The sequence below is a fragment of the Pituophis catenifer genome, unplaced genomic scaffold (assembly GCF_029215685.1).
Source record: "Pituophis catenifer annectens isolate HBS135680 unplaced genomic scaffold, rPitCat1.0.hap2 SCAF_13, whole genome shotgun sequence".
In the NCBI taxonomy this organism is placed as follows: Eukaryota; Metazoa; Chordata; class Lepidosauria; order Squamata; family Colubridae; genus Pituophis; species Pituophis catenifer.
Genome location: NW_027256893.1, coordinates 9,798,269 through 9,814,236, shown reverse-complemented (window position 1 = coordinate 9,814,236; position 15,968 = coordinate 9,798,269). Strand labels below are relative to the sequence as shown.

The window sequence follows — 15,968 nt, the reverse complement described above, 5'->3', positions numbered from 1 at the left end:
AGATAGATGATAGATAGACAGACAGACAAACAGACAGAACAGACATAGTTCTCATGTCTATCAGTGATTTCTAAATTTGATAAATAATTAAAATATTATGCATGGCCCTTACTGGCCCTTACGTATGAGCATAGACAAAGTATTGCTAATATTCATTGTTAAATTCATATTTAAAACGTTCTGTTCTAGTTCATCATGAATGAAACATGGAATTTCTCATGCCTATTTGCACACGATCTACGGTTTCTAAATATGATAAATAATTAACATATATGCACATAAGCACACATTCAGATACACACAGAGAGAACATATGCATACCGTGCACAATCAACACAATACAAAACGTTTGATAGGTGTAGCATGTAATTGTCTTCCATATTGTTTTGGAGAACTCATGGAAAGAGCGGGGAAATCACTTCAACCATCTTAAACTTTTAGTACGATCAAATGGTCAACATTGAATGGTGATCTTTTCTTTATTATTATTTTTTTATTAAAATTTTTATTGTTTTTGCATAGAATTAATCATTTCATAGGCAGCCACAGGGTGCTCTGGAAACTGGTGTTCTGTAGCAATGAGATTTCTGTGCCTTGGGAGAAACTGTGAATAATAAGACCCCTGCAGATGACAGAATGAGTGTCCCATTATTCTCCCCCAACCAACCTCCCTCATCCCTTTGCAATTCCACCATTCCACCATGCTAGTGAGGGTGGTTTTTTTTTTTTTAACTCCCAACAGATTAATCCAAAATGTTGTGTCCTTGACTGCCAAATCATTTCAAGCTACTTGAGTGAACAAAAGGTGTGCCCAGATTGTTGCGAGCTCGGTTACATGCGTTGCCTTTATCTAGCTTAGCTGTCACTCAGGCCATTATAACAGCTGGGTGCACATTCAGATGACTTGTCTGCTTACACAAAGCAGAGTCGATCGATGGTCAACTTTTAAAACAAAACAAAAACAAAGGGTTTCCCCTTTGAGCACAAGAGTTTGAAAGCTTGGAAGAAGAGAAGATCATCCAGCTCCTCCAACCTCCCAAGGTGCATAGGCTGTGTGTAACAGAACAGTTGATATAATGGTACAGTGAGGTCAAATATTTTGGATTAATCTGTTGGGAGTTAAAAAAAAAACCACCCTCACTAGCATGGTGGAATGGTGGAATTGCAAAGGGATGAGGGAGGTTGGGGGAGAATAATGGGACACTCATTCTGTCATCAAGACAATTACATGCTACACCTATCAAACGTTTTGTATTGTGTTGATTGTGCACGGCATGAATATGCAAAATGTACTTTCAGATTTAACGGACTGTTTGGTTTTACTGCTTTTAACTGACTGATAATCTCGCTGTTTGAGGAAGTTGCATAGCGTTCTCAGAGACTCTTCCCATCCTGCTTACAATCTTTTTTGGACTGTTGCCTTCTGGCAGAAGATACAGGACAATTAAAACTCGGACCACACGTCTTCTGAATAGGTTTTATCCCAGAGCTATAATTGCACTCAACAATGAACTAAAGGGCCGCCCTCAGTGAGCTGTTGGACAGCATTACTTGGTCTGTTGTGTGGATGTTTGGGTGGTTTGGGGTGGGGAATTTGTAGTGGGTGGGAGTGTGTTTGGGGATTGTTATGCGTGTTGGACCTGGTCTTTGGGTGTTAAGTGAATTTTGTTGTATGGGTATACTGTGTATACACGTACAATGACACTAAAACTATTATTATTCTTATTATTAATCTATTAGTTACTCAAGGGTGTGCTTCATATACATATTAAACTGTAAAAAAAATAGTTTAATGAGGGTAGGGAAGGGATCAATTTAATTGTTTTCAGATGATGGAAAAGAACACAGGAGAAGCTGCCAGAGGGCCCCTTTTAAAGAGATGGTGGACGCGTTTACACTTCAAAAATCTCGAGAACTTTTTGACAGGGCAAATTTGATCGACAGGCAGCGTTCGAAAAGCTGCAGCACTTTTTATGTGACTTTGCAACTCAACCGCCCAATTATGTACTAAAATAGCATTATTCAAGAAGCAATAATGAAACATCGATATGTGCTTTGTCGCATTACGATGTGCAAGTAACAATGCTTGAGACAACTTGGTCTGAAAAATCTCCCAGTGGTTGTTTTTTTTTAAAAAAAAAAAAAGTCGGGTGGGGAGATGAGACAAATTACCCCCTAATTTTCTGTGGAACAAGATTGCATGCCGGGGTTGGGTGGGGGGGAGTTAATTTAAAGAAAATGTGGAGGCTTTCTAATGGAAGAAGACCTATTGTCAAATCATCACGTGATTCCCAGAATTGATGAACAAAAAGAAAGAACATAAAATAGAAGTGTTGCACGAGCTGTCATCCATGCAGATGGAGAAACCATGCAGATATTGATAATTGATTCCATTTTTGTATGAATTTTAAAAAAAAAACTAACTTTGCCCTCCTAGTGAGAAGGTAATAGGTTTTGTCTGTCAAAAGATAATAATCCTCTGAACCATTTCTGCACCCTCTATTAGAAGGATAGCACAGTTTCACGTGTACATAACCCCCCATGTCAAATCAGCTTTATAAAAAGCCTCCTTACAAGACTTCAAGGACTGGGGAAAATCTCCTAGAGACATCAAGTTAAGTTTGAGAAACCTAAGAAGTCAAGCAAATACTGTCAATTAATTTGTTTATCCTGATACACCTCACCCAAGAGAAGCATCTTTTAGGCATGAAAGCTGTTTTGCTTTCCCTGAAAAAGTTTTGCATTGCATTTGGTTTCCATAGATACTAAAGCAGAGACAGCTTTGCCCACAATTTAGAGGATTAAAAGAGGTGCGATCCCTCCCCTCCTAGGAATATTCTGTCTTTTTTTAAAGAAATATATATATATACAACAGTATGAACTAAGTACTCAAGTTAAAGGCTACGTTTTCTATTTACTTCAAATTTAATGAGCTTTCCTATAGTTGGTCCTGGCCCTGGCGTGGGCTGTTGGGGGTTTTCAGGGGTTCGGGAGAACCTCTAGCTAAGATTGTATGCAGTTCAGAGAACCCCCCAAATCCCACTCCTGGCTGGCCCCACCCAACCCTCCCAGGAGTCCCCACGCAGCCTGTTTTGGATGCAGGTTAGTGCAGGGCGCACAGGGGGGGCGAAAAACGGTCCTACTGGAACCTCCAGAGGGCCTCCGGAGCCTGGGGAGGCTGTTTTCGCCCTCCTGGAGGCTCGAGGAAAGCCTCCGGAACCCGGGGAGGGCAAAAACGCCCCGCCCCTCCCACCATGGTGCAGGAGGCCGACTAGGCCACGCCCACCTTGGCCATGCCCACCCAGCAACCGGGCAGAGAACCCCTTGCTAAAATTTTTGAAGCCCACCCCTGTCCTGGCCATGGTGGAAACTGAGTCAAATCATTGTTTGCTGCTGCTGATATTAGATTTCTAGTCTACCTTTTATCCAGGGAATCAGAAGACTGCACAAAATAGTCTCTTCTCATTTCCACAGCCACCATACTGTGACACAGCTGGATGGGAAGAAGGTACAGAACAGAAAAGAAAAACAGAGTTGGAGGTCTTCTAATCCAACCTCTTGCTCAAGCAGGAAACCCTATACTATTCCAGACAAGTGGCTGTCCAGTCTCTTCTTAAAAGCCTCCAGTGATGGAGTAGTCACAACTTCTAGTTAATTGTTCTCACTGTTAGGAAATTTCTTCTTAGTTCTGGGCTGCTTCTCTCCTTAGTTTCCGTCCATTGTTTCTTGTCTTGCTTTCTAATGCTTTGGAAAACTGTTGACCACTCCCTCCTTTTTGTGGCATTCCCCTTAGATATTGAAAGACTGCTATCATGTCACCCCAGTTCTTCTTTTCATTAAACTAGACATACACAATTCCTGCAACTGTTCTTTCATATCTTTTAGCCTCCAGGCCCCTAATCATCTGTGTTGCAAGGTCATGCATTTGTAGAGTTTAAAGTGGAACATGGGCCTTCCTAACAAATTTAACAGATTAACAGAGTTGGAAGAGTCATCTTGCAGGTCATCTAGAGCCTACATCTGCCTCTACCTAGGATCTAGTTCTACACCAACCTCTTAGCTGACTATGAGACCAGCAAATGAAAAATGAAAAACAGAAAGAAAAAAAAACCTGGATTAAGATGAATGGTGTATGTGTGTGTACATGAATTGGTTATGGAAATTGTGCTAAAATGGGTTGAACAAAGGCAGGAAATTAGGAAAAGCATTCACACTCTTCTTCCCTCCTGCCACAACACAAGCAAAAAATGCAAGCTGATATTAGTATTTCATGTGAAACCTGAAAGCGTCCCTTGAACAATTTCCTTGAGGAAAGACAAGAGTTTGGGAAAGATTCTTGTTAGAGAAACTTTTGCAAACTTTTGCAAAGAGGTAAATTTTGGATTGGGAGAACCAGATTTAGCTTCCCCTCTATTTTAGTCCCACTCTGCAGATATGAAATACCGTATTTTTCGGAGTATAAGACGCACCAGAGATATAAGACGCACCTTAGTTTTTGGGGAGGAAAATAAGAAAAAAGCTGATTGGCAGCTGGATCGGCCTCCCAGAATACCCCCAATCAGCTGTTCCCAGAGGTGAACTTTAGCAACAGGTTTGTTGGTTGTGAGCTCTGTGCCTTGCTTTTTTTTTTTTTTCTTTTCTTTTCTGCCTCTGAAAGCCTCCGAAACAGAGCTTCAGAAAAAAGGCCTCTGAAGCTCTGTTTGGGGGCTTTTTTTCTGAAGCTTCATTTCTGATGCTTTTTTCAGCCGGCAGGGCTACATTCGTAGTATAAGATGCACCCAGATTTTTACTCTGTTTTTTGGAGGGGGAAAGGTGCATCTTCTACTCCAAAAAATATGGTATATGAAATGCAAGTGTCGTAGTCTCAACAGTGACTATTATAGCTTACTTGGGTGAATAGCAAAAACAAAACTTTACGTGCCTTGAGGAAATAGTGTAAGGTTGCCTGGGACTCTTTTGCAGTGTAAAAGTAGTAAGTTTTGGTTCTGTTGGAGTGATGCCCTGAAATAAAAAAAATATATATTTCATTCTTTGTTTCAATGCAGTAATAGTAAGGAATCTTTGGGCACACAATCTGCCTTTGAAATTGGACACTGAAAGTCACGTGTGAAAGGTCATATGTGACAGGTGTGATTCAGTGGTGAAATCCATATTTTTTTTTACTACCAGTTCTGTGGGCGTGGTGTAGCGGGCGTGGCAAGGGAAGGGTACTGCAAAATCTCCATTCCCACCCCACTCTGGGGCCAGCCAGAGGTGGTATTTGCCTGTTCTCCAAACTGCTCAAAATTTCCACTACCGGTTCTCCAGAACCTGTCAGAATCTACTGGATTTCACCTCGGTGTTGATTGTTCAACAGTCTTTCTTCAGGTACATGCCCTGACAAGCAGGGCTGGGTTCTACTTACCTTTACTACTGGTTTGCAATGAGATCGTTTGCGCATGCTCGCTTCGCTCCTGCGCGTGCTTTGCTTCTGTGCATGCGCAGAAGCTTCTGCACATGTGCAGATTGGTTCTGATGACATCAGGGTCAGTGGGCGGAGCCTTCCACCAGTTTTACTACCGGTGCTATAGAACCGGTCTGAACCGGGGGCAACCCACCGCTGCTGGCAAGTACATAGTACCAAAACTGGCACAATTACCTCTGTGTAAAGTATGTAATGCCCATTGTTACAGGGGCTGTAACTTTGATCACCTGGTCACTACTGGCATTTTGACGCTCTTAACTCCATCCTGAAGATGCCCCTGCCTTTCCTCTTCATGCCACGCGACTATTTCCAGAGTCAATTCTGTTTCTTTTTTGTGTCGATCCTGGTGAAAGCAGCCATGTTTTCTCCTCTGGAGGATTGAGGCTTTCAGTGTAGCAAAGGAAGGAGATAGGTTGGGACAGTGGTTCAAGGCCATTCTAATTATATTCAGTGATCATGGTCTCTGAGGACTAATACTGTGGCCAGCTCATATGTTTCCAGATTCTCATCCAGTTGAAAAAAATGACGTTTGGACAGAAGAGAATCGGTGTGTTTGACTGAACCAATATTGGCATTGACATGTTTTGTGTGCTTGATTGACTCATTTGTTCATTTTGCAATTGTTTCTCCACTGGCCTGCACCTCTCTGACTTCCCATGTTTCAACTCAATCCTAAGAGACCATATCAAGGCAAATCTCCCCCATGGGGCTTTCTCAGAAGAGGAAGTGAGTAGCCAACTGCGCTCATGGGTAATAGAACAAAGTGTAAATAGAAACTATCACCATCATTGCTCCCACGAATAGCTTCCTTTGCCATGTCAACAGTAACATAACCTCAAAAACTCTGTTTAGAGAGAGCATTGAAAGAAATTCTCAAACACCCTGGGAATTTTAAATTTTAAAATTCCTCCTTCTCGTCTTTCTTCATCTTTGTCAGCAATTTCAAGAGAAATTTTAGCACAGCATGGACTGAAACTGTCTTTGCATAGAACCAAATTTTTCCTTTCATGAACTTTTTGGTGGATTAACAAGCTTTATCTTTTTCTAAAACGGAATCCAAGTTTGAAGGTCTGTTTATAAAAGGTCTCCTGCTATAAAAGTATATCTCCAGGCAGGATCGTGATTCCTCCCCCCAAAAAAAATTTATCATGAATCTTTTAGTTCTTAGTCTGAGAACTCAGTCTGTTTCTGTATTGCAATATCTCTGAGCCCTTAAAATTATTTGCCAAAGTTGGTGCATCAAGATCATCCAGAGTGATTTAAGAATGAATTATAACAAATTTGCTTTAGTTATTCTTTTCAGGACTTCAGGGTTTATCATTAATCTATTGATCAAGTATTATTTTAAACTGGCTTTATTACTATCCCAAAATAGGTTATAAATGTTCAAGTAAAGTCTAACTTGTGGTATGGGCAGTATAAGCAGTTGGCTAATCTCCACATGGAAGGGATGTGGTGGCTCAGTGGCTAAGACACTGAGCTTGTCGATCGAAAGGTCGGCAGTTCAGCGGTTCGAATCCCTAGTGCTGTGTAACGGAGTGAGCTCCCATTACTTGTCCCAGCTTCTTTCAACCTAGCAGTTCAAAAGCATGTAAAAAATGCAAGTAGAAAAATAGGGACCACCTTTGGTGGGAAGTTAACAGTGTTCCGTGCACCTTTGGCGTTTAGTCATGCTGGCCACATGACTGCAGAGACGTCTTCGGAGAGCGCTGGCTCTTCAGCTTTGAAATGGAGATGAGCACCGCCCCCTAGAGTCGGGAACGACTAGCACATATGTTCGAGGGGAACCTTTTACCTTTACCTAATTTTCACACAGCACAATTGGGAGAATGTGTGGTGTCCATGCATGCACAGGTAAGCAAATACCTGTGTTGCTAGTTTTGGTAAGTAGCTGATGGTTGGATAGTCAACTCTTTATGTATTTCTCGATTTTGTGACCCATCTTCTACAGAAAGATTCATTTGAGACTTGGGAAGATAACTCTGAATACCAGCTCTTTGCAGTATACTGAGTTTACTTGAATTTGTAAGCGTGAAATAAATGATTAGGGTATTCAGCATCATTTCAAAAAGATTCTCCTACTAGAGAGACCAAGAAAGGACACAAATTAAAAAGAAATGCACACAAAAGTCTGAAAAAAACAGTCTAGTAACAAATTTTTAATTTCTAGTAAGCTTTAAAGAATTGGAGTAGATTTCTTTTCCTTTTTTTTTTAACAAACCAGTTCAAGTACATGCCTTTGGATTATAAAAGTACCTGAAATTGCCTAGAATATTAGCATGCATAGCTTGTTAATATTTACAAATATTTACAAAGTGGTGGAAGAAGGGTGAAAGGAACATCTACATATATTTACAATCTACATAGGAGAAGAGAAAGGCAGCTTAATTGTATATTTTTTTTCCCTTAAAATACAGGTGTTTGAATAGTTAGCACATGCATATTGAGATATATTTTTGGACAAAAGAAGGCAAAAGTTTGGAGGGCGGACCGTTTGAATTCTGCTAAGTGCAGCACAATACAAAAAAGTCCCTTTATTTATTTACTTAAAAAACATGGTTCAGCTTTGAATCTACTCTAGTTCCATCAAATGCAGCTAAAATGGTCACGAACACAATAGAGCATTATTTACCCTGGCAATGGATGCGATTAACTAACTATCAAGAAGCTGCTGGTGAATGAAATTATCTATTTTTTTTTCCTCATTATCCATCAACCAACATACAGGGATCTCTCCTTGTAAAGGCAGTGCCTAAGCTATCACCATTAATTATAGACGTGATATAAATGAGACGCTACAGTATGTACTAAATGAAATATTAACAAGACCAGTGTCTTTTAGCCTGAGAGATGCACTAAACTCAATTCACTTTACAGCAGACTATCTATGACACATATATTATAGAGGAGAAGCCTGGTTTATAGTCAGAGTCCAGACATTAGAGGCTGCTTACTAGATCTGTATTATTGCAAAATACATTCCCTTAATTAGCTTCTGGAAGACAGAATTAACACTTAATACTTTACCCTATCATATCATGGCGTCCTCTTTCCATGCCCTTGCTATTCCAAGCGCATTTCAACACTGAAATTTAAATATGTAATGTGCAAGTCATCCGAAAACTTAATCCCATAGAAATCACAAGATTTTGTTGGGTTTAGAATGGTGATCTTTTTTTTAAGCCTAAAAGCAGTATTCTATCAGGAACACATCCATTTTGTTCATAGGAATTTAGGCTTATACAGAACATTTTTATAGTAGATTTTTGTCCTAAACACTCCTAGGAATAGATGTGTCTGTTATTTTATGGGTTTTTTTTTTTTTTAAATTAAAGTCTTGGAAAGTTCAATAGTTTTTTCATGGCCATTTGGATCAATTTCCCATTCTACCTCACAGTTCTTAAAATCTTCATTATTATTATTAAGCTTCCTATCTAATCAGATCAAACAGTTCAGTACAAAATGAAGCCGGATAACTTCCATAACGAGATGCCTTTTTTCCTTCTTTTGAAAAAACGCTTGATGTTGACTTAATAACCTCAAGAATATTAAAGGTTTGTAGAAATATATACAATGGGGTTAGATATACACGATGTATAGAAATAATATATTTAAATATTATTAAAGTTAATTATAGATAAATCTTCAAAATACTTCAAAGAGAGACAACAGCAGAATGCACCAACAAGCTCTGGGTCATATCTTCTGTGGGGTGTGTGTATGTGTGTGTTGTGTATTTGTGTGAGAGAGTTGAGTGGAGGGCGGGAAATATAGTTCTCATATGGGAAGGGACCATTCTGTCTTTGTGAGAAACTAATGCTTACTCATAAGCGGTAATGAAGTCTACCTCTCTGACCTACTTTTGAATCATTGTTTTTATAAATGAGCAATCTCCACGCTAATTTTAACCACCTCCATACTGATTTTAATACATGGTAATGATGCATCCTAGTTGGTGATTCCAAGTAGAAGACACCATAAAATTATTTTTGGGGAAACTGATTCATAATCTTGAGAGCACACACAGGCAGGTCCTAAATGCGTGGAAGACAGATGTTAAAGGTTCACTGACTGTACGGTTAACATCTTAGTCTTCTTCCTGCTGAAAAGTATGCTAGACTCCAAAACTAGCCATTGTTAAAGCTGTATAGTCTCCATTTATTCATTCCTGCCCTCCCAGAAGGCAGGAATGGATAAAGGATCAGGATGATGTCCATGTGAGGACATAACCCTGATCCTTTCAGACTATATATCGTTATGGGGATTTCAGTGGCCTAGATGCACCTTACATTACTGATGGGTGTGTACATTCCTAGCTCAGATCCATCAATTCTTGTACATACAAGATGGCTGACTACGTGTCCTAATTTATAAGGAACATTTGTCTTTATGAAATCATCTCTAGATGAACGGTGATCAAGATCATTCTCTATTAGAAGGCATCTCGCATCCAAATAATACTGTTAAGAAGGGACAACAGGAAATTTGGAGTTCTCCATAAATGATTAATATGTCAACAACAATAAATTCAGCCAGCACACACAAAAATGTATTTTTCTTCCCCTCATGAAACAAATGTACAATATTTAAGTTATTGTAATCATTTCTGTATTTGGGCCTGTACACACCCATTAGTGAAATCTTAATACAGTTGAATGTTCTCTGACAACGTGAGCATATAATAATCAGAATAAGACCTGGACTGGGATCATAAGTCACTATCCTCCATCTGGTGAGAGATGATTGGTTGTCCAATACTTGTCGGACTTTTTTCTTTTACTTTCTTATACATCCATCCAATTAACCACAACACACACTAGGTTGCCATCCCAAAATCTTTGGCGGCTCCCAGCTCCTGTTCAAAGTGAATTAAGAAATTAACTCTCTATCTTGCATCATGTTTAACTCTCTGTGGTATGGAAGCCAAGGAAAGGGTAGGAATCTCTATTTTTGATTCTATGTTGTAGCACAATTAACCAAAAAATATCATTAGAAAACAGAAGCTGCTGTCTAACCCGACAAAAAAAATTGAAAATCAAAAGAAATACATACAGTATGTGGAATTCAGTACCCCGGTTTCTTAAATCATAAAAATATACCATTTCTGCTTACCAATATTCCAGATCAAGATATATCTATCGGTCAGCTCCCTAATGCATCTTAATGAGACATAGGTAACCAAAATGAAATCAAATTACTTTCTGATTGAGAAATTTTGTACTTCTATAAATAAAAACCAACCTTTCAACGCATCTACAACTCTAAACATTTCTACAACTGATCCCGACACACAACTGATCCCCAAAACATGAATGGTCCTTCTATAAAGTGCCAACAAATTATATTTTATTTTAACACAGGAAAGAGACTCATATCGGTGATGGCATGGAGTAATACAAATGCCATAGTGATTTTTCAAAATATATTGATTACAGTTGATTTTGAACTTTTAATGTCATTTAAAGTTTCCTTTCCTTCCTTCCTTCCTTCCTTCCTTCCTTCCTTCCTTCCTTCCTTCCTTCCTTCCTTCCTTCCCTTCCCTCCCCTCCCCTCCCCTCCCCTCCCCTCCCCTTTCTTTCCTTTGTGTGTATGGGGCTGATATGTTTTAGGGCTGGATGCTAATTTTAGCAAACATAAACACTTTGAAAACAGCAACGTCTGAAAACTAAACATTTAAGGCCTATAATGTCTTTCCACCAGGAGCACTAGACTACATTAGAATACTAATGGCTGCATTACTTATAATAATGAGATTTTAAAAACCATACATGCCTATGAAAATGCCCTCTTCCCCTGTAGCATTAAGAAAGTTCAATATTAATTTGTATTCATTGCTTAATTGATTGCAATTATCCACCTCACCCAAATGCCTATGCAGTAGCAACCAGCTACCGGTGTTTTCCCGAAAATAAGACCCTGTCTTCTATTTTTTTGAACCCTGAAATAAGTGCTTGGTCTTATTGCCATGCACTCAAAAGCCTGATTGGGCTTATTATCAGGGGATGTTTTATTTTGGGGGAACAGGGTAGATAGATGATAGATAGATAGATAGATAGATAGATAGATAGATAGATAGATAGATGATAGATAGATAGATAGATAGATAGATAGATAGATAGATAGATAGATAGATACCGTGTTTCCCCAAAAATAAGACCCTGTCTTATATTTTTTTGAACTCTGAAATAAGCAGTTGGCCTTATTGCCATGCACTCAAAAGCCTGATTCGGCTTATTATCAGGAGATGTCTTATTTTGGGGAAAACAGGGTAGGTAGGTAGGTAATGATGATAGATAGATAGATGATAGATAGATAGATAGATAGATAGATAGATAGATAGATAGATAGATAGATAGATTGGTGATAGATAGATACCATGTTTCCCCGAAAATAAGACCCTGTTATATTTTTTTGAACCCTGAAATAAGCACTTGGCTTTATTGCCATGCACTCAAAAGCCCGATTCGGCTTGTTATCAGGGGATGTCTTATTTTGGGGGAAACAGGGTAGGTAGGTAGGTAGGTAGGTAGGTAGTGATGATAGATAGATAGATAGATAGATAGATAGATAGATAGATAGATAGATAGATAGATAGATAGATACCGTGTTTCCCTGAAAATAAGACCCTGTCTTATATTTTTTTGAACCCTGAAATAAGCGCTTGGCCTTATTTCCATGCACTCAAAAGCCCGATTGGGCTTATTATCAGGGGATGTCTTATTTTGGGGGGAAACAGGGTACTAATATTCTATACTGAATGAGGATCCAATGCCTTTCAAAAACGGTGCTACGTTGAACGGGCAGAAATCTTAGTAAACTTCCTTAGTGGTTTGAGATCATTTCCCACCTCTCCCCGTATCTTCTTGCCTATTGAATACAGGTAGTGCTTGACTTACAAGAGTTTGTTTAGTGACCATTCAAAGTTACAACGGCACTAAAGAAAAAGCAACTTAAGATTGTTTTTCAAACTTACACCCGTTGCAAGCATCCCCGTGATCATGTGATCAAAATTCAGATGCTTGGCAACGGGTTCATATTTATGACCATTGCTGTGTCCTGGGGTCAGTTGATCACTTTTTGTGACCTTCTGCCAAGCAAATTCAATGCAGAAACCAGATCCGTGTTATTAACTTGACAACTGCAAGTGATTCCCTTAACAACTGGCAAGAAAGGTCATAAAATGGGGCAAAACTCACTTAAACGTCTCGCATAACAATATAAATGTTGGGTTCAATTCAGTGGTGGTATTCAGCCGGTTCTATCCAGTTCGGGAAAACCGGTAGAGGCGACTGCGGGACCCACCCATGCGGACGTCATGACATTCCATTTTTCCACGTTTTCGAGGCTCTGCACATGCGTATATATTTGCGAAACCAGTAGGGAAGACAAGTGAATACCACCCCTGGTTCAATTGTGGTCATAAGTTGAGGACTACCTGTAATCAATCAGTTTAGCCCTAGATTCTCCTTTCTTCATGGATGAGAGATTCTAGAGTTATGCCCAGTGTCCTATAAACACTTACCATCTATAGGAAAAAATAAATTAGCTACATATTCCTCCAGAAAATATCCATGGATGTTTCAAAAGCATTTACATAGTACAAAATAGAAATAAGCAGGCAGATGGTGTAATTATTCCAGGAGCCCCAGATAAGCTAAGGACCTAATTTGTCTTTGAAAAACTATCATGGGATGAAGGGAGAAAAATCAAAGGAACATTTGCTTATTTTTCCAAATTGAGCATTCTCACATATCTGAATTGATTGCTTTATTTATTGACTTTCTATAGTCGGCCACCTCAAGGACAGGAGCTAACAATACTTAAAGACAGAATCAAATCAATAAGACAAAATTATAAATAACATAAAATAACAGCCAGGAAAAACAGCCAACAAGAAGTAATCATCATTCCCAACAGTCGACAGTTCAACCCCGTGAAGTGACAAGGTTCACCCTCATCTCGATTTCTAAGGAATATTAAGATGGCAGAACTTGTCTGGACTCAGACTTGGAGACTAGAGTTGTGTGGACAAGTGACTGTCCCTTTATCACCGGAAACTGAAATAAATATATTTGTGTTGTTTCCTACCCCTTGCAAACAATATGAAAGACTTTATCTAATTTAGTAGGACTCTAAATTTAACCCTGAAGATAAGACATGGACATTCTCCCCCACTCCGGGCCAGCCAGAGGTGGTATTTGCCGGTTCTCTGAACTGCTCAAAATTTCCACTACTGGTTCTCCAGAACCTGTCAGAACCTGCTGGATTTCACCCCGGTTCCCACCCCACTCTGGGGCCAGCTAGCGGTGGTATTTGACAGTTCTCTGAACTACTCAAAATTTCCACTACCAGTTCTCCGAACTACTCAACTTTTCCGCTACCGGCTCTCCAGAACCGGTCAGAACCTGCTGGATTTCACCCCAGAGCTGCCTCCACTCTGCAACAGAGTTAGGCCCTGATATAGAAATTGAAAGGTTGACTCAGCCTTCCATCCTTTCTAAGGTAGGTCTATTAATCTTTGTTACTACCTCTGACTCAGCCTTAGAAGAGGACTTAATATTAGTAATAATTTACAAAATTGCTATACTACCCAATTCTCAATGACCCTGGGTAGCGCACAACAATGAAAAAATTAAATTTTACAATTTAATTTACAATTAAAGGAGCCTGGATAGCTCAGCAGACTAATGCATTGTAATTAACATCCAGCTGTCTGCAATTACTGTAAGTTCGAATCTCACCAGGCTCAAGGTTGACTCAGCCTTCCATCCTTTCTAAGGTAGGTAAATTGAGGACCCAGATTGTGGGGGCAATAAGCTGACTTTGTATAAGATATACAAAAGTATGAAGGCTATTGCTTAACGCATTGTAAGCCGCCCTGAGTCTCCGGAGAAGGGCGGCATATAAATCAAATTTTTTTTTTAAAAAAAAAGCTGTTTCTTTAGCACCCAAACTCGCAGGAATCTCCTCCGCCAAGAAAGCAAGATTGAACAGATCATGTTCTCGGAAAAAGCTCAAGCAAAAAGAAACTAGGGCTCCCTTCACTTCTGTTGGTCTTATGTAAGTAGACACATGCACAAATTAGGTTATGCAAATTTACACAAAGGCCGCCAATTGACTAAACCTCATCCAATTACACAACTCAAATTCCTTTAATTCAGTGACAGCACTAATTAAAATGCCTGTGATTATTTGACAAACATTCAATTTAGTTGGGTCATAGCCTGAGCAATAAGTGATCTATGTAATGAGAGAGGGTGTTTAAAGCGTACAATTAATTCACAACGGGCTTTTCTTCTCCTTTTGGCATTGTTACGAATAATAATATTATAAATAATATTTGTTTTTATTTTGTATTCCTACTTCCCCCCCCCCACCTCATATATATTAACTATATTCACACTAGCATAAATAACAGATAGTAACCTCCCTGCTATAATTTCATAATTGGACTGAGACTTTTCAGAAATTTGGATAATACGTAGTTTGGAAGAAGGGGAAATAATAATATTTTGCATAGTTAGTATTACCTTTCTTCTACCCTTAGGGAAAGAAATATTTAGAAATCACACTAGAAATGACAATTATTCTTCGTATTGATCCATAATGTAAGATTTTTATGGTATAAAATTATTCATATTTGCTGAAAGACTAACTAAAAAAGAGAGTTTCTGTATTGGGCTATGAGTAATTTATGTCATATTTTCACAAAAATAGTAGAAGGTAGTTTAACCAAACTCTTTTGTTTCTCCTCTTAGAAAAAAACGCATTTCCAGACATGGAAACAAGGGGGAAAAAGTATCTTCCACTGAAAATAATAAGCTGCCAGATTCTAGATTTGAAACTTCTTATTGGAATATAAGTAGCCGCATGTCTTTAAATAGATCGCAAAGCAAATCTCCTCCTTTCCCCCAAATTCAGACAATTGAAACTCCACTCTAATTTAATAATATTTTCCCACTGTGTCATAACAGCTCCAGAACTAGTTTTAAATCCGTACTTTAAAGCCCAAAAGTCCATTTTAGCTATTTGCTAACAAGTTAGAACTTTAGGTGAGTGCCATCACATCATTCTCCAATGATCTCTCATTAGGAGAGATCCTTTTCCACCAACTAAGACTTCATTGGCAATTCATATATATGTGTGTGTGTGTGCATGCACATAGACCAGGAGGTCTCCAACCTTGGCAACTTTAAGCATGGAGGACTTCAACTCCCAGATTTCCCCAGCAAAGCAAAGCTGGCTGGGGAATTCTGGGAGTTGAAGTCCTCCAGGCTTAAGGTTGCCAAGTTGGAGACCCCTGACATAGACAATTTTGGCAACATTTCCAATTGTGTTCTATGCCGCTGACATGGTGGACATCTCTAAGTTTATTTGGAATAAAAAATCAGAGTGCGACCCCAGTTATCTACTTGGCCAAACAGGGTTTGAAATCCCAAAGATTATTTGGGATTTGACCTAACTTCAATTTCATTCTCCAAATGAATTGTCCTCTTAAAGTTAA

The 15,968-nt window shown here is 39.1% G+C and overlaps 1 protein-coding gene across 1 annotated transcript in view; it reads left to right on the top strand.

The window, feature by feature from the left end:
* Window positions 1-15,968, top strand: part of WWOX (WW domain containing oxidoreductase) — a 633,895-nt gene that overhangs the window by 578,638 nt on the left and 39,289 nt on the right. The gene's annotated exons all lie outside the window — the stretch shown is intronic.